This window comes from Lissotriton vulgaris, chromosome 1_1 (genome assembly GCF_964263255.1).
Source record: "Lissotriton vulgaris chromosome 1_1, aLisVul1.2, whole genome shotgun sequence".
NCBI classification, from domain to species: domain Eukaryota; kingdom Metazoa; phylum Chordata; class Amphibia; order Caudata; family Salamandridae; genus Lissotriton; species Lissotriton vulgaris.
This window is the reverse complement of record NC_141685.1, coordinates 1,553,917,797-1,553,940,005: the sequence shown is the minus strand read 5'-3', so window position 1 is coordinate 1,553,940,005 and position 22,209 is coordinate 1,553,917,797. Positions and strand designations below refer to the sequence as shown.

The 22,209-nt window shown below is 42.6% G+C and overlaps 1 protein-coding gene across 1 annotated transcript in view; it reads left to right on the top strand.

The window, feature by feature from the left end:
* LOC147750799 (solute carrier family 23 member 1-like) overlaps positions 1-22,209 on the top strand; it is a 783,856-nt gene that overhangs the window by 46,604 nt on the left and 715,043 nt on the right. The gene's annotated exons all lie outside the window — the stretch shown is intronic.

Genomic DNA, 22,209 nt, shown 5'->3' with positions numbered 1-22,209 from the left:
TGGAAGTCCTGGATTAAGCAGCAAGGCATGCCTCAATCAGTAGGGCAGTCCTCTGACGGTACAAGGCAGGCTTCAAGCAGCGGGGAAGTCCTCTGGTAGCAGCAGGGCAGTCCTCTGAAGGACAAATCAGGTCTCAAGCAGCAGGCAGTCCTCTAAAGTACAAGACAGTCCTTCTAGGAGTCCTCCACAGGTTCAGGAGGAGTGGGTCTGAGGATCCTATGCTTATATCTTGAGTGGACTTTGCAGTTGAAGAAACTTCCTCACTTTCTCCCTCACAAATGATTCTGGAATTTCCTTCCTCTCTGACCAGGCTTTAAGAGTTCTGAGGTGGCAAAATGCTAGTATGAAGTTCTCTGTGAGGGTGCTGGTAAAGCTTCTATGAAATATAAGACGGGCGTGAAACAGCTCTGCCCTACACATCCTGGCAGGATGACCAATACTGCAACCTAGACAAAAGACCCCTGCTCCACCTCCATCATGGACATGCTCCAGAAATACGATCCCCTTACTCCACAGAGGTGGGGGCCCTCCAACACCACTTTCGGCATTGGAGGAGGGCCTTGACTCCCAAGTACCAGTGACTAAAGAGGATATTCAGCTTCTGCTTGTTGAATTCTGTAAAGATATCGCAAGGATTTGGCAGGATTTCACCAGGGATATCACCAATCTATACCAGTCCCTTCAACAAATTGATTCCCGACTGTTGCTATATAATCAACAGTTGCAGACCAAACACTGGATAATGTAGTCCGTACACATACAACACTCATAGAGAAGCTGGAAAGGAATCAGCAAATGCTCCAAGACAAGATTGATGACCTCAAAAACGTCTCCAGGCATAATATCATACGTATTAGGCGCATCACAACAACGTTCTGCCAGGCGGACCTTGCGGCGCATGTCCAGGCCCTGTTCGCACACCTCCTGCAACTATGCGAAGACCAGCCATTACTCCTGGATCACACACATAGAATATTCTCAGCCCTCTAACAACAGAAGAACTTACTCTCAGATCCTCTTACCAGGGTACACCACTTCCACCGGAAAGAACAGCTTATGCAGGCCACTCAGCTGCAAGAACGGATCATGTTCTGGGGAGACAGCATCTCCATATATCAAGGCATCCCTGCCCACACAATGGCCCGCCGAAAGGAATTCCTGGATGTCACCCAGCATCTGCAGAACAGCCGCCACTTTAGATTCCACAACAAGAAAGTTGCAGCCTGCGTGCCAATGGAGGCCTGCAAGGTTCTGGGAATGTCCCCTCTCATAACTCAGAGGACCCTCACGGCTCGAGGGTTCTAGCACTGGTGGATAGAGAAGGAGGTTGACGCTTCCAGTCCACATACTCAACAAAAAATATAGCATGCAAACAGAGATGCCAAGCTGACAAGAACACAGAATAGCTTCATCAGTTGGTGATATTCCACCTTGAGCCTCTCCTAAAACTCAAGGACTGGGACCGAATTGTCACCCAAAAGCCCCTGACGATATATTGACTATCTCCTATTGAACATTGATTCACCCAATTGGAAAATGACTGTGAATAATTGGGGAAGGATGACCCTCAAGGTCTTTTGGGAGACTCCCCTACCCTATTGGACTACCTTGTTCCCTATGTTCCTTGATTTTTCCAAATCTTACAGGATGACCACTAAGCCTGCGCACAGCGGAGGCCGGGTGGGTGAATTGATTGTTGATTCACTTATTCATGTTTTATTTAATGGTGTTGTTTAGTTTGTTTCTTCTTCCACGGACACACATGCACGACAAGTCTCAGGGTGACAAGAAAGAGGCACACTATATTTCCCATATCTTGCACATGGGTGGGGATTACCCACAACCATACTCATCATCTCCCTTAATGTCCAGGGCCTAAATACCCCAATCAAATGCAGAGCACTAATGAACGGGCTGCACCAGAAGTAGGCGGATGTGGCACTACTCCAGGAAACACACCTCCTCCAGGTCGATACAAAGCACCTCTGCTCCCATTGGTACACAGTTCTATTCGGCCTAAAAGAACTGAAAAGATGATGGACCCTTACTAGGCTAAGCACCTGACTAACTATCCCCTAAATGGTATGTACACCCCTCAGTTCAAGCAAGGGGACTGTGTGCACACTGCATGGCACCCATCAACACTGTGCCTTTTCCCTAGGGAATTTTTTACAGTACAAACAACCGCAAAGGTGCACCACATAAGTTGTTACAGTTGTAATGGAAATGATATATCTTGGAGATGTAGTTGTTCTTCTTCAAATTCTTTATTTTCAAAAACATTCAGTCAAACATAAACAGCCGACGCGTTTCGTCCCAACCTGGGACTTCTTCAGGGCTGTCGGTAAAAAACATATATACATACGATCAGTATTGTGAGTACTGAAATACATATACAATTTTAAAAAACATTTTACACACTAGTTAAAAACGCGGTGAATACAACAGACGCGAAGCCTATGCATATATCTGATGTTTAAGCCAAAAACTAACTGTCCATCTGACAGCCAAGTGGTCATAGATGGAAAAACAGGCTGTGTACACATTTATATACAGTATTTACATCATTTACATGTTAAGTACTTATCTCTGAGCTCACTGTCCTTCTGACAGCCAAGTAGTCATAGATGGAGGTTAAGGCTGTATACACATTTATATACAGTATTTACGTCCTTTACATGTTAAGTACTTGTCTCTAAAAGAGCATAAGATTGGGTAGCACTCATGTGACATATATTATCAGGGGATAGGGTCTATATTTCCACAGTTCAATTGTACGAGGTTCGCAGAGAAGCACACTTTTGTCCTACAATCTCAAGAAATGGAACACTGAAGCTTGTTTGGCCATGGCACTAAGGTGAAGCTCTCAGGACTGGTACCATGTATTTAAATAAAGAATTGTTTTGTTTTTGTGAGTCTGACTATACCACATGTTAAACGGAGAAAGAAAGGGAGAAGATGTCAATGCTATCTCAGTTGGCACCAAAAAATTCATCTGCTGTGTTACCTTTAAGTTGTTCGGACGTCGCATGCGTGGGAGAAGTGCCGTGGCGTGGTCTTGGGCTCTCCTTGCCAGCTATAGTAAGTCTTATTGTGACGGTACTTCCCGCTGTTAGTGATTTTATCTGGGGCATAAAGGAAAGAAGGGATCAATGTGACTATATCAACTTTTAGTAGGTGTGTATTAATGACACAGTAAGAAACCGCCCCGAGTGGTGGAACGTGTTCACCATTATATGGAGCTTCTCTAGTAGTTATACTCAAAGTAGATCTGGGGCGCAGACTACTTACTCTCAGAATACTGGCGAGAAACAACAAGGCCGATATCTTAGTAAATTCTTCCAATAAATCCTGGATGGATACCAGCTTGCTATATGGATTGATTCAGTACGTATGCTAGAGGGAGTAAACAAAACAAAATAACGGGACTAAATGCCCTGTGTGTCAATAAATTGGAAAAATATATGAATGGCACATTGTAAGTAGCCAAACTGTCTGTCCCATGATGTTTTACCTGTATTGCGTGTATCAACGGTGTTGGACTGGAGGTTCTGAAATTCCTATGGAGTGGGGTCGTGGGCACTGTATCCCAGCAGGCCTGTGGAAAATAATGATAACCAAAGACCTATAAAATCCATTGGGGAAGCTAGTAACACTTTTGGACACAGAGGTCTGCCCTGCTTCAATACGACAGTACCCTGTATCAAAAAGGCTGTTGGTTTAAAAAATAAAAGTGCGTGTGTGTCAAAACACACTAAGCAAGTTCCATTGGTAAAGTATATAGTCCTCTATGTCATGTGGCATATTATATTAGAACACCCTTAATACAGTAAAGGGTAAATTAAATAGAAAGGAGGAGGTAACCTTAGAGAAACCCATCCCAAAAGATTACTTAGAAAGATAGTCCCCAAGGTCTAAGGGACAAAGTTACCTCTTCACTAAGGAGGGTACTATAGGCCTAGCCTAAGTGCATAGATGGGCCAGGGGTATCAAGCACCAGAGCCACTTACCGTTGCAATCAAAGACGGCCGGCGCCCATCCACAACCCTCTTCCTGACCTCCACCTGCAGCGACGTCGTGTGCTGAGGGTGTGTGTCCATCTTGCTCCCTTTATAGTAGTGGAGATTAGGCTGAATGAAATCACCTGGCCCCATTTCCCGCCTTCGTGCGAGGGAAAGGACCCATCACGATGACCGATCGTCGTAAAAGCGGCGGCCATCTTGTAGTGTTTGAAATGGTATGTGTTTATGTGCCCCTAAACAGGAAAAGCATGTATATAAGTCGGCAGTACAGACCACATTGCTTTTTTAATTATTATACAAAATTTCCTCTTTTAATATCGCCGTAAAGTTGCAAGTATCGGTTAAAAAACACGCGCCCCTGTAAAGTAAACAAGAGACGATCCCGAACCTGAAAAGATGAAGTAGGGGAAAGGCGGGCCCTTATGTCCATAGCTGGTGCAGCAAAAGGTGTAAGAAGTTGCTGCTTTAATGATCAGGCGGCTAACTCACTCGGATCGTCAGTCCGAGTAAGCCTGACAATGGCGGCCATCTTGGAGTGTCCAGGTCGAGAACGATTTACCAACACGGTAGCTAGGAATACAGCCCGCCTAAATATTTGGGACCTTGGAAGGGAGAGAGAAGAGCGTAATCTGATCGTTGGTGAATTACGGGAAAATATAAATCGGAAACCAAATGTGAAGTCGGAAACTTTGAGCCGAAATATCGTATATAATCCGAGACGAGGACTAAACCACTAGGATGTTAAAGGGTGATATTTGGTGCTAAAGCGGAGAAGGGTAACCGCAGGTGCAGCCTCGCTAATAGGGAAATTAAGTCTCTTGAATTCAAGGTCCCACCGAGCCTAACACAGCGGCCATGATGGAACATCTAAGTTGGAGCACAAGTCCCAGTGAGCTGGTTATGGTTGCAGCTAGTTCGAAAGTAAGGACCTAGGAGAGGAAAAAGATTCCGGGTTCAAGTAAAACTACCCCAAAAAAATGTAATCAGAGTATATTAGTTGGAATCTAGTAATGAATTGCGAGGTCGGATATAAGGTCTTTAATTGTAATTAAAGAATCTATTGTGCGATCGGTATACATGATATAGACGATGGGGTGTGTGTGACAGAGGTGGGTGTGTCTGGGGCGCCCGACCTGGAGTAAAGATACATTCCAGGCAAGCAATAGTGGGCGCCATTTTTCGACAGACCTCCTGCTCATGCAGGTTTAGTGGGAGGTACTGTCAGACAGGTTCAGAACGTGAATGTGCAAGAACCTATTGTTATTAACAAGTCTTGTTGTAGGGCATAAGAGGAAATAAATTACACGTTTTCATCTATGTGCAGGTGGAATGCCAAATGTGTGGTGCCTGGTGGCTCAATCATAGTGCGTGTGTTGTCATAGGGAAGGGAGGTGGTAAAAATTGTAGGGCAAAGTGTGCAAACAGACAATAAACCTGGAATGGAGAGTGACAATGACATGAAATACAGATACATGAGCCCTCTCCAGCAAGAAAAGAGGATTGAAAAAGTTGTTTCTCGCCAGTATTCTGAGAGTAAGTAGTCTGCGCCCCAGATCTACTTTGAGTATAACTACTAGAGAAGCTCCATATAATGGTGAACACGTTCCACCACTCGGGGCGGTTTCTTACTGTGTCAGTTCTATTCGGCCTATATATACAAAACCAGGGGAGTGGCACTACTCCTCTGACGGGACCTCCCCTTTAAGCTAGACAGCTCATTTGGAGACCGAGAGGGCCCACAGTTAGGAATACGGACCATGCTTGGCAGTAACCTGAAGAACAGTGCTTCTGCAAATGTGCCCAACAGGGAGAGAGAGGAATTCTACTCCGATTTCTTCCTCAGTATCTCCCTCTTTGCAAGAGGAGACATTGTAGTAGGCAGTGATCTCAATGTCTCCCTTGACTCAATGGATGTTGGATCTATTTTTGATGGATCCCTGGCATCACCACCATCCTCATGAATGCGACTACACGTTCTACTCCAATGTCCACGAAACCTATTCGCATCTCAATTACTTCTTGGTCTCTTGGTCTTGGCCAGCCGCGGTCGGTAGTGGAATGACCTGCAGGGCGGTGACGTTGGGAGGGGCAGGGTGGGGGGTGGTAATGTATGGATTACGGGGTTTTACAGGTAAGTAAACATATAAATACATAAAACGAATTTTGTTGCGTGCACTGCATCACCAAATGCGATGCAGTGCGGGCAGCGAAATTTGTTTTATTTATTTATATGTTTACTTACCTGTAAAACTCCATAATCCATACATTACAACCCCCCCCACCCTGCCCCTCCCCTTCCCCATGTCAACGCCCTGCAGGTACTCCCACTACCGACCGTGGCTGGTCTTGGATACTCCCCAGGCTGGTGGATACCAGGATAGATGTTAAGGTCTTGTCGTATCAAGCCCTAGTGTGGCTGGCAATGGGATTTATTGACCCTCAGCTACCTTATACAAAACCATGCGTAATGAGCGAGATAGCACTCCGTGACTCTACCCTCCGAGACCGGATCAAAGAAACAAACGCACACGAGTTTGTTGAGAATATCAATGGCGTAGTATCCCCAGCAACCTATGGGACGTGGCAAAAAGCGGTCTACAGGGGAGACCTACTCTCACACATGGCAGCATGTGATTGAGCAGCCAAACTCCACAAACAACAATTGGAAACCCAGATACAACAAGCAGAGAAAAGGCATAGCATGGGTGGATCGCGCAGGACCCTACAGGATCTCTGTCGCCTCTGAGGTGAACTCAAGCACATGTTAATGAATGGGGCAGCCAAGAAGCTGCTATATTTCTGTCAAACCTATTATGAATGGGGGGACACGGCCGACAGGCTCCTGACCTATAAAATACGATTACGGTCAACCCATAACCATATTAGGGAAATTAAGGATGGGGAAGACAGAATACAACAAGAGGCAGAGCACATAATAGCTGTCTTCCGTCAATACTATTCAGCCCTCTACGAAGCCCTATACATGGATGCACAACACCAAGATGACTTTCTTTAAGACTACGATCCCCCAGACAGGGAAGAAGAGTTAGACCTACAGAAAGAGGATATTTCCCCAGACGAGGTCAGTGCAGCAATCAGCAACCTCTCATCCCGCAAGGTGGGTTCTGGCCACATTTTACAAGTTGTAACTTTTTCTTGACATCAGGAGTAGATACAGACATAGGGGCCGATTATGATGGCGGACGGACCTGAGTCCGTCTGCCACCATAGAGAAGGAGGGACCGTCCGCAGGGGCAGCGGCGGTCCCTCCATGCAGATTAGGATGTGACCGCCAGGGTGGCAGTCACATCCTCTATTTTTAACATTGCGGCGGGTGCAGCTTCAAGCTGCACCCGCCGCAATGTTAAAAATGCATGTATTACATTTACATGCACAAAGAGGCAGGCATCGCGCGGTGCCTGCCGCTTTGTGCATGTAAATGTTGGGGGGTACCATAGGTACCCCCCATGTGCACCCCCCACCCCCGACACCCTGAGGGCCCGCAACGGGCCCCCAAAAGCCAAAGTCCACATGCTTTTCCACGGCGGAAAAGCCGCCGCGGAAAAGCATGTCTCCGTGCAAATCCTAATTTGGCTGACGGTGTCTTGCAGACACCGTCACCAAATAGCCCTCCCCACCCCGCGGATCAGTGGCGGACGGACCTGCAGTCTGATGCTGGTCCATCCGCAATCCCACCGCCATCCTAATCTGGGGGTGGGTGTTCTATGTGGCTGCAGCGGTGAATCCGCATACTCCGGGACGGCGGTGGCTTCCGCCGGCCCGGAGTATGCGGATTCACCGCAATCATAATGAGGCCCTTAATGTTAGAGTCTCATCTTACGCTACTCTTGAAGTACAACAAACTCTGCTTTTACTTACACAAACTAATCATGCTGCTGGAATGTGATGTGAAACTCTATGCGTCATTTCTCTTGGCCCGGCTTTAACATATCTGGTCAGCCCTTATTGCTTCCTAGCATTTAGGCTTCATTCGCAACAGGCAGGCCCAAGACAATACTCAACTAGAAGCCGCATTCATGAAGGTTGTGGAATGGCGGTGAAACATGATGGCTCTCCTTTCTCTCAACAACAAGAAGGTATTTGACATGGTGGACTGGGCATATCTGTTGACAGCACTGAATCAAACTTGCCTCAGCCCCAAGATAAATGCTTACATCAGGTAGAATTTTAAAAAATCCGCCAGACTCAAAATGAATACCTCCCTTTTGCCTGCCATTAAGCTTACCAGTGGCACATAATGGGGATGCTCCCTGTCCCCCCTTGTCTTTGCTTTGAGAATGGAGCTCTTTATAACCAAAATCCTGAGCAACCCTGCACTTTGCAGCATGAAGGTCAATGGCAGAGAGCATAAATGAGCCCTATTCGCTGAGATATATTGTGCTTCATCACCTACCCAAACTCGACCACTCATGCACTAATTAGGGAGTTAGACCAGGTTGCCCAAGCTTTAAGCTTCAAAATTAACTTCTCTAAATCATGGGGCATAGGGGTGTCAGACCCACAAGGCAGCCTCAGGGGGCCCACCCACAGGGCCAGCTTGCAATGGGTAACATCAACAATAATATATCCTAGGTTCCAACCCCCGACATGCATGAATGCCCTCTATGATAGCCATATTCCTTATTTCTCCCTTACTCACCTTCCACCTCAAACCTGTATAGGTGGCGCGAGCTAGGGCTCTTCTTGCTATGCCCACTCAAATGTCTTAAAATTACCTTTATGCCCCGACTACTATATGTCTGCCAAATCCTCCCCCTCACTCGACTGGAATCATGACCCTGACAGCAAGCATTGTGTACTTTTGGAACAAGCCTTCCATTGATCCCTCTGGGTGGTTTTCAGTGGCTTCCTACATAGCCCTGGGCATGTGCCCCCTCACCTCTACCATTGACATCCACACTCCAAGCCTACTGGCGAGAGGTATAGGGGAGATGTATGTTCCTGATATACATATTTTCTCTCACTCCCCTGGCTAACAACCCAGTCTTTCACCCGGGCACAACACACCCAGGTTCCTTTGGTTTGATTAAGCAATGATCTCCCACTCTGAAGGACTTCTACAAAAATGGTAACTTGGGAACGAATGGGAATCTAGTTGAGAAATACGCACTGACCAGGCTGGACACTTATAGGATCGAACAAGCACTACACTGTGCCAGAAGGCCAGCCACCCGCTTAGATATGCAAAGGGAGGAAAAGCCCATAAAAGCCCTATCCCTCTACAATGTTTACTGCAGAGGCATTCCATGACTGTATAGTTACATCCTCAAATTCACCCATCCCCTAAGAAACATGCCTATGTGACACAGTGGGAAAGGGAATTGGGTAATGACATTACAGATGAAACAAGGGGAAGTAATATTGAGGAGATTTGAAGTCATCTATTTGTCTCCGATATATAGAGAATTCTTACAAAATCCTAATACGCTGGTACCTCACACCCGCACAACTCCACAACATGTTTGGGGGTTCGGAGCTGTGTAAGAAGGGGTGCAGGGAATGGGGAACTTTACTACACACATAGTGGACATGCCCTACAATACAAACATTTTGAGACTAGGTCCTCCACATGATAGGTTCTATCAACAGCGTCTCGCTGCCACACAATTTACTTCTGGTCCTCTTAGGAGACCCAGAGGCAAATGTTCTCCCACCTCCTTCTGGCAGTGAGGTTAGGCATAGCCCAGATGTGAAAGCAATCACAAGCAACCTCACTAAAAATGTGGGGGAAGGAGATGTAGCCAATCTATGCTACAGAAACGCTTACCACAATTATAAGGAATAGAGTTGCATAATTCAACACAACGTGGCATTCATTCACCACTTACATACAGAGAAAACAAAGAACTGGAGGGCAGCTTTTGACAATGTCCAAGATGCTGAGGGCCTCGGAGATATGGGTGCTGCCCCCTCAGACAAAGAGGGCGACCCACTGTAAGCTACTCATCTGCATTAAATGACATTACCTATAGGGAGACACCAACTTTGCTGGTAATACCATGACAGATCCTGGCTGTAGATTGGACACTCTGCACTGTGTCCTTCCTACTATTGTATTCAACGATACTTAAGAAGAATGTGTAATGTGTGTCATGATCTTTATTTAAAAAAAATTCAAAATAAAGTCATAAAAAACACAGAGCAGTAAATGAGGGGGTTTTGAAACTTCCTGACAAAAAACCATGCATAACAAGGAAATGAAGTTCAGGTTTTATACAAGTTTTGCAGACCTCCATTTATTATATACCGGTCGCCCATTTTGATAGTACACGATTTATAAACCTCTAATGAGTAAAATCTGTCGAATAATCAAACACATGGCCTTTGTCTTTGACTGCATGCAGTGCTCCGCTGGCTTTTGGCTAGGTTTGCACTATAGGCGTACCACATAGTGCACACACGAATACACGGCCCATTCTATCGCATGGCTATACTACTTTTTGATTTTAATAATTTGCAGAGCACTGCCTTGTTAAATGTTGTTAATTCATAGTGCTGGATTTTTCATGGACAGGAGAGCTTCCTCCGATGGTGTAGGGGAGCCTTTAATACGCCATGACCTCTAGATACAGAGATTGTTAGTCCCAGGGAATCTGCGACTATGAGCTTGGATAGGCCACTTTGAATAGGCAGTTTTTCACTGTTCTTTTGTTTTCTTGAAGAATAATAGGTCGGGCTGGTATCTGAGTTCTGGGCTTAACGAGTTCAACAGGCACGCTCCGAAAGAGAATCTGTTTTCGATGATTAAGCTGACTTGTTTGATCTAAGGTGTTACATCGGGGAACAATTTTGTACGTATTTCAAGCCTGTTCCCTTCTAAGATTTGAAGACTATGCATAGGGTTGTGCGACCAAACAATGCCAGGTAATACATAAAATGCTAAACCAGGCATTTCTTACCCCAATTTTTTTTACAGCGCCATTACCAAGCAATGATGTAGATACATATGTATTTATTTATTTATATATATGTATGTATGTATATATATGTAACGTCAAATTAGGACTATCAACTTTTTCCAGTACTATACTTTGAAAATGTGCTAATTGAGAATATAGATTTGATACAATTGGTATGATCCTAAAATAATGAGAATACTAAGATATATATTTTTGCGAACATGTAGCGTATTCTAAAAATGCATAAAATGTAATATATCGTCATCAAATAGATCCCACAAGTGAATAAGAACACTGTCTAACAAAAGTGGATTCTTGTATGTAATCTAGAACTACATGTCCCAGAAGTCTATGGGAGTAGTAGAAACTAAAGAAAGTATAAACAGTTGCAGGAGAGTAATTGCTCTCTAAAAGCTCAAGGGCATTTTGTTGGACTACATAGTCCAACAAAATGCCTGTGAGCTTTTAGAGAGCACTTGATGAAGTCCTGACCATCCGGTCTGTCAGGCTCGCTGCTGCCGCCCGACTGCTTTACTAATTATCCTGCCATGCCTGACGCGTTTCGAGGCCGATACGTATATATATATATATATATATATATATATATATTTGGTGCAATGTGGTCTTGTAACAGGATCGTTCTTCAGCGGGTGCCGGCGTTGGGCCAGACCAATGGCCAGAAAACAATTTTTTTGTACAAAGGACGCCCCACACAGCAACTTCTGTTCACAGATTTATTTCAGTGCCCAGTCTAACACCAAAGCGTTTCAGCCTGACGGCCTTGCTCATGGTAAGTGCAATTACTCTCCGGCCGATACGCCTCTTAATTATGTGCTGTTGAACAGAAGCATTAGATGACTCACCGTTGAATTCAACATAACTTTATTACTTTTTTCGTTGTATTTCGCCGCCCTGAGTGGGCGTGGCTTACTCTGCTTTGAGAAGCATGATGGTGGTAGTAGTCCAAAAAGGTGAGTATTATAAATATCCTACAGTAGGTTCCATGCCTCTGTGTGTTGTTGAAACATTTGTAACCATCCTTAAGTAGGACGCAAACACAGTCATGCAAGCTTTCATTTCAGAAGGGCCTTGTGCTGCCTGGCAAGATTGTTTCCTATGTATTCCTATATATATATATATATATATAAGATCACCACAATCCTTTATCACCAAATCACCAGCTTAATCAAAGGTGCAGACCACGTCGTGGAGTTTCAAAAGAAAATATGCTTTATTGCATTAGTCTATGCATCAAAGGTAAATAGCAAGTGCCCAGCCTGACGTGTATCGATCACGAAATCAGTCTTGATCACATGACGCGCTGGGCCAATAGACTACTTTAAATAGTGACACAACCCATATCTTCTACTGTGAACACACCCACTAGTAATCAACATGGACAGCATACTATGAGGGTTTCCCTGTTCGTGATATAGCATTAAAATGAAACAAGTTTTCTTAGTTAAAAATATAAAAAAGAAAACATTAAGTTTATGCAGTGCAATAATATGGTCCCAAAATATATATATGGCATTTAAGAACAGTTCATCTAAATGACCATTTAGTAACATTCTAATATATATATAATGCCATGACCAAATATTAAACAAACATCTCTAAGTACATGTAAGTTGTCATTTAAATTCACAGTAAAGTGCTAGTGCAAAAAAACAAGGCATTTTCATATTTTCCGTTAGGTGTGCAAATATGAGCATTGATTTATGTGCATAATTACTGGCTGAATGTCCCAACACATTTTGAATAAAGTGCAAGTGCACAAATGAATTGCTAGTAGATATAACCTTGAGACCAATGTAACATAATATATAATATTTCTCGACTCACTCATAATTCTAGATAAAGTGCAAGTGCATACTAGACCAATAGCTGTTACATATTCAGGTAACACAGAATATTTAAACCTTTACTTAATATCGCTAAATGGGGCTGAAACCCTGAAATAAAACCCTCCTAAACTAAGTAAAATTAGGACAACCTTGTAAAACCCTGTAAAAACAGAGTTAAAAATCTAGTTAAAAGACAACATATACACCTACAGAATAAAGCTTCGGATCTGAGAGATTGTACCAAGAAAACCATGTTTATAAAAAATTGTGAAGATCTTCTCCTGTATTTAAACCATTTGGCATCTTGGTATCTGGCAGCATTATAAATTCAGATTCTTGCTGATTGATTTGGGTACTGATGCCACCACATAATAACTGAGATCATTGGTGTAATTGTTGTGTACAAATTTTAAATGGCGAGCTACCGGATAGTTGGGATCTGAATTCACAATTGCCCTTAAATGTTGGAGTATTCTGTTAAATACTTGCAGTTTAGTACTTCCAACATATAGCAGATGGCATGTGCATTGCAAAACATAGACTGCAATATCAGTCCTGCAAGTGTAACAACACTGAATTTTAGTGGGTTTGGAATCAAAGGCAGTGCAATATTCAGTGGTGTTGTTGCCAAATTTACAAGCTCTGGATGTGCTACATCTGAAAAATCTGTGCTGTTAACCAAGTTTTAGACCGAGACACCTCTGGGCGAGACTTAACTAGAAAATCTCTCATCGAAGGTGCTCGTCTAAAGGTTAAGTTTCGAAGATTAGGCAATATTTGTGACATGGGTAATGTCTGACAAAACAATTGGCCAGTTCTTGTACAAGATCTTGACTAGTTGTCTTTCCTGTTGACTATATGTAGTGATCAATCTCACTGCATTAAGCTGTTCACTATTCTGTATAGTGGTGGTATCTTGAGTCTGCGATGACTTAGTGGCTATAGTAGCCAAATAATCTTCTCTGTTCTTTTGGTCAGCTCACTTTAAGGCCGCTTTATGAGCTTTATTTTTCTAGCCCCTAGTGCTGAAACGTTGGAAGACTTCAGCCTGGCATTTAACTAGGTCTGCTTCTGCACTGCAAAGTTGCCGGATTCTTAGAAACTCCCCATAGGGGATACTCTGAATAAGATGTTTGGGGTGGGAGCTACTTGCGTGGAGTACCGAATTACCGGCAATTGATTTTCAATGGAGTTTACTTTGAATGGTATTGCCCTCTATATAACTCCACATCTAAAGACTGCACTCTCTCATTACTAAAGTTAGCTGTGAAGTTTAAATTTAAATTGTTGTGATTGATGGCATTGATGAATTGACTGTCCGTGTCTACCGATCCTCTCCATATTAAACAATCGTCATCAATAAACCTCCACCAATGGAGTTCATGTGCATCAAACATATCCTTATGGGTGGTTCTGAGGGCATGTTCCTCCCACCAGCCAACGTGCAAATACACATAGCTGGGAGAGAAGCATGCCCCCATTGCCATGCCATGCAACTGCTGGTAATTTTCCATGTTAAACAAGAAGTAGATACTATTAAGACATATCTCAATCAGTTTTAAGATCATCTTATTGTGCTCATAATAATAATTACTTTGTTTACTCAGATATTCTCCTACTGCTTTCATACCATCTGAATGATGAACACTAGTATATAATGAACCTATATCCATAACTATCAAGAGACAGTCATCTTCCCATTGCACTGGTTGTATTTTTTTATAAAAAATGACCTGTATCTCTGATAAACGAAGGGAGATCTTCCACATATTTAAGTAAAAAAAGTCCACATACTTAGACATGGGCTCTAAAAGACCTTTTTGTGCAGATATTATTGGTCTTCCTGGTATTGGTGTTTCTCTTTTATGGATCTTAGGTATGACATACATAGTAGAAGTCAGTGGAAATTCATTCTTTAAAAAACTGTATTCATTTCTCTTCCATCGAGCCAGTTCTTGGAACACTAGATCTTTGTTACACCTCAGTTCATTAAAATAAACTTTTCTGTACCAGTCCAAATCGTTAAGAGGACAAGAGACTTCTTCCATATACATAGTCTGAGGCCACAAGACTGTCGGACAGATTAATCAAAGTAAAATCGGCTCGCAAAGGGCCAGATTCTGAGAATCTGGCCCTTTGCGAGTGCTATTTTTGCATTTGGGATTCATCATCCTAAATGCAAAAATCGCTGTTACAGAACTCGCTAAATTGCGAAGAATTGCATTTAAGGAATCTCAATTAGAGATTCCTAAAAATGCTATTCATGAACCTTTTAAAAATTGCGAATTCGCAATATGGGGCCGTTATTTACCGCAAAGTGTAACTTCGTGGTAAATAGAGAAAACTTAGAAAAATGCACTTTAGTGCATTTTTCTAAGTTGTATGTTACACACACACATGTCCTTTGGACATGTGTGTGCGCAATACCTGTGTACATTTGCATTTCATGGGTGCTACAGGTTGTCCTTTGGACACCCTGGCACCCTTGAAATCGCATCCTTATTTGCGAATCGCTAATTGCTAATCGCAATTAAGGATTGACTCCCCATTCATTCCTATGGGCCTTTAGGCCCTTAGGAATGAATGGGAAATCGCATCCTTATTTGCGATTAGCAATTTGCGAATCGCAACTAAGGAAGCAGTAGAAATTGCAAAAAATATTGCGATTTCTACATGCATCCCATTTTGCGAGTCTGTACTAGCGATTCCTTAATAATCGCTAATACAGATTCGCAAAAGGGGACTTTGATGAATCTATATGTAAGTTGCCTCCTTTGACTGTCTTGTAGATAATCAACTCATCATTGGATTGCAATTTCCGAATAAGATTAGAGTACTACGTCTCCAAATGTTTCCTATGTCTAACTATTTGTGAAACATTTTTATTACGTTTTTTTAAATCTTCTATGACACAGTCACTAAAAATGTCAACAGCATCCTTTGGCAATAAAGGAATGAAGGTTGAAGGTGGACGAAATGGACTGCTAGAAGGATTGTTCCCTGTGATGCCCATTTGTCTAAGTTCATCTTGGGTGGAAATCGATGCATTATCATCGTTGTCAGCAAGCGATTGTAAGGACCTGAGCATGTTGACATCAGATGCTTGCAACAAGGATGACGGTCTCAGATTGTGGATAATATTGGATGCAGACTCAAATACCTTATTAGGTTGAGATGTCATCATTGATGTCACTTACCATGTCATGAATGATGTAATATGTGATGTCATCAGCAGTGCATTGCGGGGGCACAAATATAGTTAGCTGAACTAATTATAACTGCAGAATTTCTCTGGTTTTGTACGAGTGAAATGTCCTAAGTATAACGTCCCTGAAACCTATGTTTTTTTCAGTGAATTTCTAAGGTTTTTTAAATGCTAATTTCTAACCATAACATGCATGAAACCTATGTTTTTTTTCAGTGAATATATATACATATAAATCTATATATATATATATATACATACAAATGCCAAGACCCCACAATTGAAGATGCCACTCACGTTGTGCCTTCATTTATTTATTTGCATGGCAGCATTGACAAACAGCTCCGCTGACACAGGAAAATTAGGCCAGGCTTCCATACGCGTTTCGGGCGTCCTTCCGCCCTTGATCTCAGGAATGGCTCCCTTGGAAAGCAGCAGTAAAGGTAATTCTGCACTCACGGTGTGTTTATATGTCCCACCTCAGTGGGCGTAACAGTCCTGTGCATTCTGGTAAATCGAGTCTTTTTGAAAATGAGATCCTTAGTGGAAACTGCTGCTCGTTTTCCTTATTAGAGTTCAAATACCACAGTGAGTTTCTGTGCTTCAAGGTGCCTTTGTTCTGCTGTTTTGTACCCATACAAATTGACACAACGTTCCTTCCGATATATATATATATATATATATATATATATATATATATATATATATATATATATATATATATATATATATATATATATATATATATATATATATATATATATATATATATATATATATATCTACACAATATATTTGTAGGCGGTGTCCATACACCCACCTTACCTTCAATTCGTGGTAAAGGCATGAGTTGTAAAAACATACACGTGGTAAAAACATATGTGCTAGAAAATGCATGGTAAAGGCGCAACGTAGTTAAAACTTTGTTGTAAAGGCTGTATCCCCTCTAAAAGAAATACTTATGCTCTTGCAGGGAATTTCACGCTTGATAGAAAATAACATGCATGTTTAAGTTTGAATGTCAGAGAAGATTTGAAAAATTGTTCTACATGTAATAATTAAAGACAAATCCAGGCATGTTCTTCTGTGAATGCAGCTTCTGACTTGAGCTGAAAGACACACAGTGGTGGTATAATCGTGTGTGTATGTGACAGCTATAAGTAATAAATCGTCCTTATCTGTCAGTTCGAAGTAAGAACTAGTCACTACTGTTAAATGCGTGTGGATGAAGGAAATATCACATTACTAAAAACAACGCATAATGTTTGATAGAACTCTTTCAAAAAGAACAGTAGCAAATGCTATTTCCACTGTGGATATGGCAGTAGACAGCGTAAAGGGTGCTCAGGGACAATTTTTGTATTGAGGAAGGGAGGAAGGGAGGAAGGGAAGGAGGGAAAAGGAAGAAGGAAAGAAGGAAGGAAGGGAGGGAGGGAGGAAGGAAGGAAGGAAGGAAGGAAGGAAGGAAGGAAGGAAGGAAGGAAGGAAGGAAGGAAGGAAGGAAGGAAGGAAGGAAGGAAGGAAGGAAGGAAGGAGGGAGGGAGGGAGGGAGGGAGGGGAGGAGGAGGGAAGGAAGGAAGGATACTCATTCCAGGTCAACACCAACATCCTACAAACAGTAATTGGAAAAAAACAGTTAATCCTAGTAACCCACTGAAGTAGCCCTGTGCGTGTTTGAATGAACTGCAAAAATATTAGGCAACCTGCCGGCCCCAGGCTTATGCAAGTACTTGGGTTTATGACATCCTACACAAAATGACATTTGTGGCCTCTTTCCCTTGGAAAATGCTATTGTTGATCCTTCTAGGGACATTCTGGCACCTTGGTGGAATTGGTGCGCTATGGAGCAACCATCAAAGAAAATCTGGCCACAATCCTACCCCCCCAGCTACCAATCATGCAAATTACAAATGCCTTGCTCCAGCAAGGAAGTGAACAGCTGAACTAAACAAGGTGGCTACTACAGGAACAAAATTCAGACCCATCAGATTTATCAAACTACAAACCCATATTGAATCTTTATTTTGTTAGCAAAATCATGAATATAAAGATCACTACTCAGTTCCTAGATTTCATTGGTAATCTCGGACATCAGAGAATATCTCTTGCCCTCTCTTGATGCAAACAATTCTGAAATTCCTATCCTGCTCAAACTTTATATGAAATACTTCCACAAGACCTGCCCTACTGACTTCAAACCTGGGGAAGAAATAAATGAAAGATCACTTCAGTTGTACAACTCTTTCCTCACAAACCGTTGGGGGAATGCCGGATCCGGCCTCTGAGTGCATGGAGTTTGCGGGCTATTGATGGGGTCTTGTTCACCGCCTCAGGCGGGATACACAGAGTACATCGGTCCGGGTGCAGCCGATGGGAGATTTTGGTCCCTCTTCCATTCTCCAGGGTCCCCATCGTTTGACGTCACGCCGCTGGCAGGAGGTCTGGAGTATGACAGGACTCACATGGATAGCGCCTTGAGGCGCGGAGCACTTCCTCGTCTCCTGAGCACCTTTGCCAGCAGCGCCAAGAAGAAGTCAGGTAAGTGGTAAACAGGGCGCGAGTCGGGGTATCACGCGGGTGGACGACGTCCCTCCACTTATTTTACCAGGGGGATGCCGTCCCCCCCTGCCAAACAGCTGGACTTCCCTCTTTGGCCTCTCTGGCCTGGCCTGGCAATAAACTGTTGATCTTACGCCCTGGTGACATGGGTTCTAACTCTTGCTTCGTCACTTGTCCAAAAACGTGTGATTCTGGATCACTTCATCTCACAGGCCTTGAAACTACAAATCCGTTTAATGTGAAATGTGGGAAACCTGCAACAGAGTGCTCTATTACTGGTCAGACTTTCTATCTTGAATGTAGTCCTGAAATCTGGTCTCAGCTGAACTCCAAGCACCATGCTGGTCTATGTGCAGCTCTTCATGTGTGAGATGCTCCTGCTACAATAACATTTCTAACTAGGAAGTGATCTGTTGCTCCTTGAAATTAGGTCCATGCTGTGTTATATTCCATAAATGAATAAATAGGGTAGCGTGCAGACCTGCGTGACCATGCTTGCACCTGGATAGGGTTGCATTGTGCATTGTGACAAAATAAGACTCCTTGGTAAAAATGGCTTTGACCCAATCCATGCTTCAGATTTAAGGCAGCTCTGGCCGCTGCTGCTGCATCAGAACACAGACAGACACAGACATTCCGGTTCAGAAAATAGAGCCAATGAAATGACGTTACTCTACCCGACATATACAGCAAGAACAACGCATATGTTTGCGTGCTACGCTTAAAGTGGGGTTCAATGGCAAGCGTGGTTGGATGATAGAGGGATATCTTCTGCAGTTATAACGAAGGACCCGTGGCTGTGGTGAAGGGTTACTACGACAGATGGGTAAGTGGAGGGGAGAGCCAGGGCACAACCCTGCAGTAGAGTGCATCTCACGCACTGTGCAGATAAACTATTAGGGGGCTTTCAAAACTATTAAATGTCTGCCCTTACATTCACACTGCATCTCCCCTACAACATTTGCAATGATTAGTAGTGAATATTTGTAGGCCTATGGTAAAAAACAAAAGTCACCGCGCCAAACTCGTGTTACTGTCCATTTCTTTCTTGACTGCCAGAATGAAACAAAGGTAATTCCATATGTGGTCCATGTGGATTGCAGGAGAGGTTTGTCTAATTGGTCCAGAAAATACCTTAGAATTTGGATCGGTTCTGACTCATTCAGACATTCTTTATTAGCTCTCTGAGAAGAAACAACGTTGCTAGTCATGCAGTATTTTCTGGTATATGGTTGGAGAATTATCTCTTGGTGGAGGTGTTACTGTTAGTACAATTATGAGACATTTGCAAGTTTTGAGGAATTTGGAAAGCTAGAGGAATGCCAGTTTTCAGGAGTTCAAAGAATCAATGTTATTAATTTACTTACAAAGCAGTGGGAGAATGTTGAAGATAAATATAAAAAACTATTTCTGCATGTTGGCCATTTTGTTGATGTGTTTCTAGAGTTGATCTGTATTCTCATCTTTCTTCCGTTGTCTTTTTGTTGCTTGAGATGTGAATTTATCTTTATTCTTTTGAATACCAATTAATTTATTTGTTTAACATAATCTGCTATTTGTCTGTGTTTTCTTGCATCAATTATTTGTAGAGATATATACAGGCCCCCAATCTACTTTTTCTGTGGGCTTTGAAGCTTGGTGTTTTAGAACAGTTGTGAAGCAGGCAGGTTCATATGATTGATGTGCATTCGTTGTTGCTGTCTGTCTGGTCTATTATGCTTCCTTTTATTTAACTATTTTACTTTAAGCATACTTCAAGGTTCTTTAAAAAATATATATTTTATATATATATTCCAAGGATCTTCAATCTTATCCTCATTATCTAGTCTTAGGACGAATAGCTTATCCCTTTCCACTATAGTTTGGTAGGGGTCATTAAGTCCCTCTTAGTCCTATTAGTGGACCACCCTATTTCCCCAACACAGGAGCTTATTTATGAGAAACTAACACAGCGCTGTGCCACAAGTAAATTTGCTGTGTTCTTTTCAAGGAACAGAGATACAACATATTTACAGCAACATCTTGCATCCCTGTGCCTTTCCCTGCACAGTCGCACAAACTGCTGCCATGCGTTGGCGAAGGCACCCTTGCTCCATGGTGCAAGGATGCCTGCGTTGTGGGCAGATTGTTTTTCTGCAGGAAGGAGTACCTTCCTCCACACAAGCAATCACTTGAGGTGATTTCCTCTACCAATGTGTGCTGAAGAATGCAGCACACATTGAAAGAGGAAAAACAAGGAGAAATGAAAACAGTTCACCTCATTGCACCTCGCTACACCACCCCTAGGGTTAGCGTAGCATTCTGATGCATTTTCAGGTTTATGATTGCTCATAAATCGGGAAATGCATCAGTGTACTTTGGTGTTGCGTGGGCACACCCACAGCAACACCCATGTTATGCCCCTAACATGCAACGTGTTGCGTGAAATGGAGCGATATTTAAGAGCACACGTAAAGCCATGCGGGGTGGCTTTAAGTGTGCCTTTAAATTTCACGCAGCAGGTTGCACTGCCGGTGTGTCACGCAATGTGATGCACCAAGGGCACAAGGGGCTCATAAATAAGCCCCAGAGTATGTAATTCATGCCAGATTTCTATACCTGCTGCAGGACTGGCGTCCACCAACCTGGAACAGCAAAAGAAAAAGAAAAAATGACGATTGAGCTCCATGGCACATATGTGTGCATGCATGAACATGCATGCTTGCATATGCATCATCAAGTTTGGGCCACGTTACCAGTACAATACACATGTGCATATGCTGAAAGATGCATGCAAAAATATACATCATCATTTTGTGTTTGCCAATGACCTTCAGCTTCACAAATATTTTTGCAGTTTGTGAGTGCTTAAAACAGATGGAAAAAGCTTTGGATCCCAATGGGTAAAACATACTTTAAGAAGGCTTGTTTTCTCTACACATTCTTTGAGTGTGTTTCTTCCAGTTGGCCCCTCTGATTGAAGTCTGTTCTTTTTCTTTTTTTTGTAATTTTGATTCCTATGTCACACTCTGCTTGAGTAATTGTAGATAATCTTTCTAGGTATCAGTGAAATAATTAGGAAATGCTATGATACTCCACTGTTCTACCGAGTTTGTATTTCTTCCCTGTTCTTCAATTCTGGGTGCCATTTCAGCATAATTCTTCTTGCTGCTAGATTTGGCGAACTTTAGTATAATATTGAGTCATTTGTGAGTAAAAAGTGAGCAAATGTGTCTTTTTTTCCTCCAAATTAAGATTTTTTGTTTCTCTTGGGCTTTTCCTTTATATAATATTTTATTTTTTTTCAGTTAAAATATTGGGTTCAGAAGTGGGGACACCTTAATGTAGGAATGTATATAATTTCCTCTTTCACTGGTTGGAGATAGCATCATTATTTCCCAACTTGGACTGGAGTGCTTACCTTTAGAAATTCTGTGACCATAGGTTCTGAGTTATTTGTACAAAGAGACTAGCCTGGGAGGGTGACCAAATTCTTGTTTCTGACTTGAGGACTTGTTTGTCCGGGTCTGTCCATGTATTTGGTTTCTGCCTCATGGATGGCATTCACCCTAGAATATTTTGGTGTGCTTTCTGAGAGTTCTAATTCCCAATGTCTTACTTTGGGGAGAGACTATTGTGACAATAACACGGTCCCTTTTATGCTTAATTTGAGAATA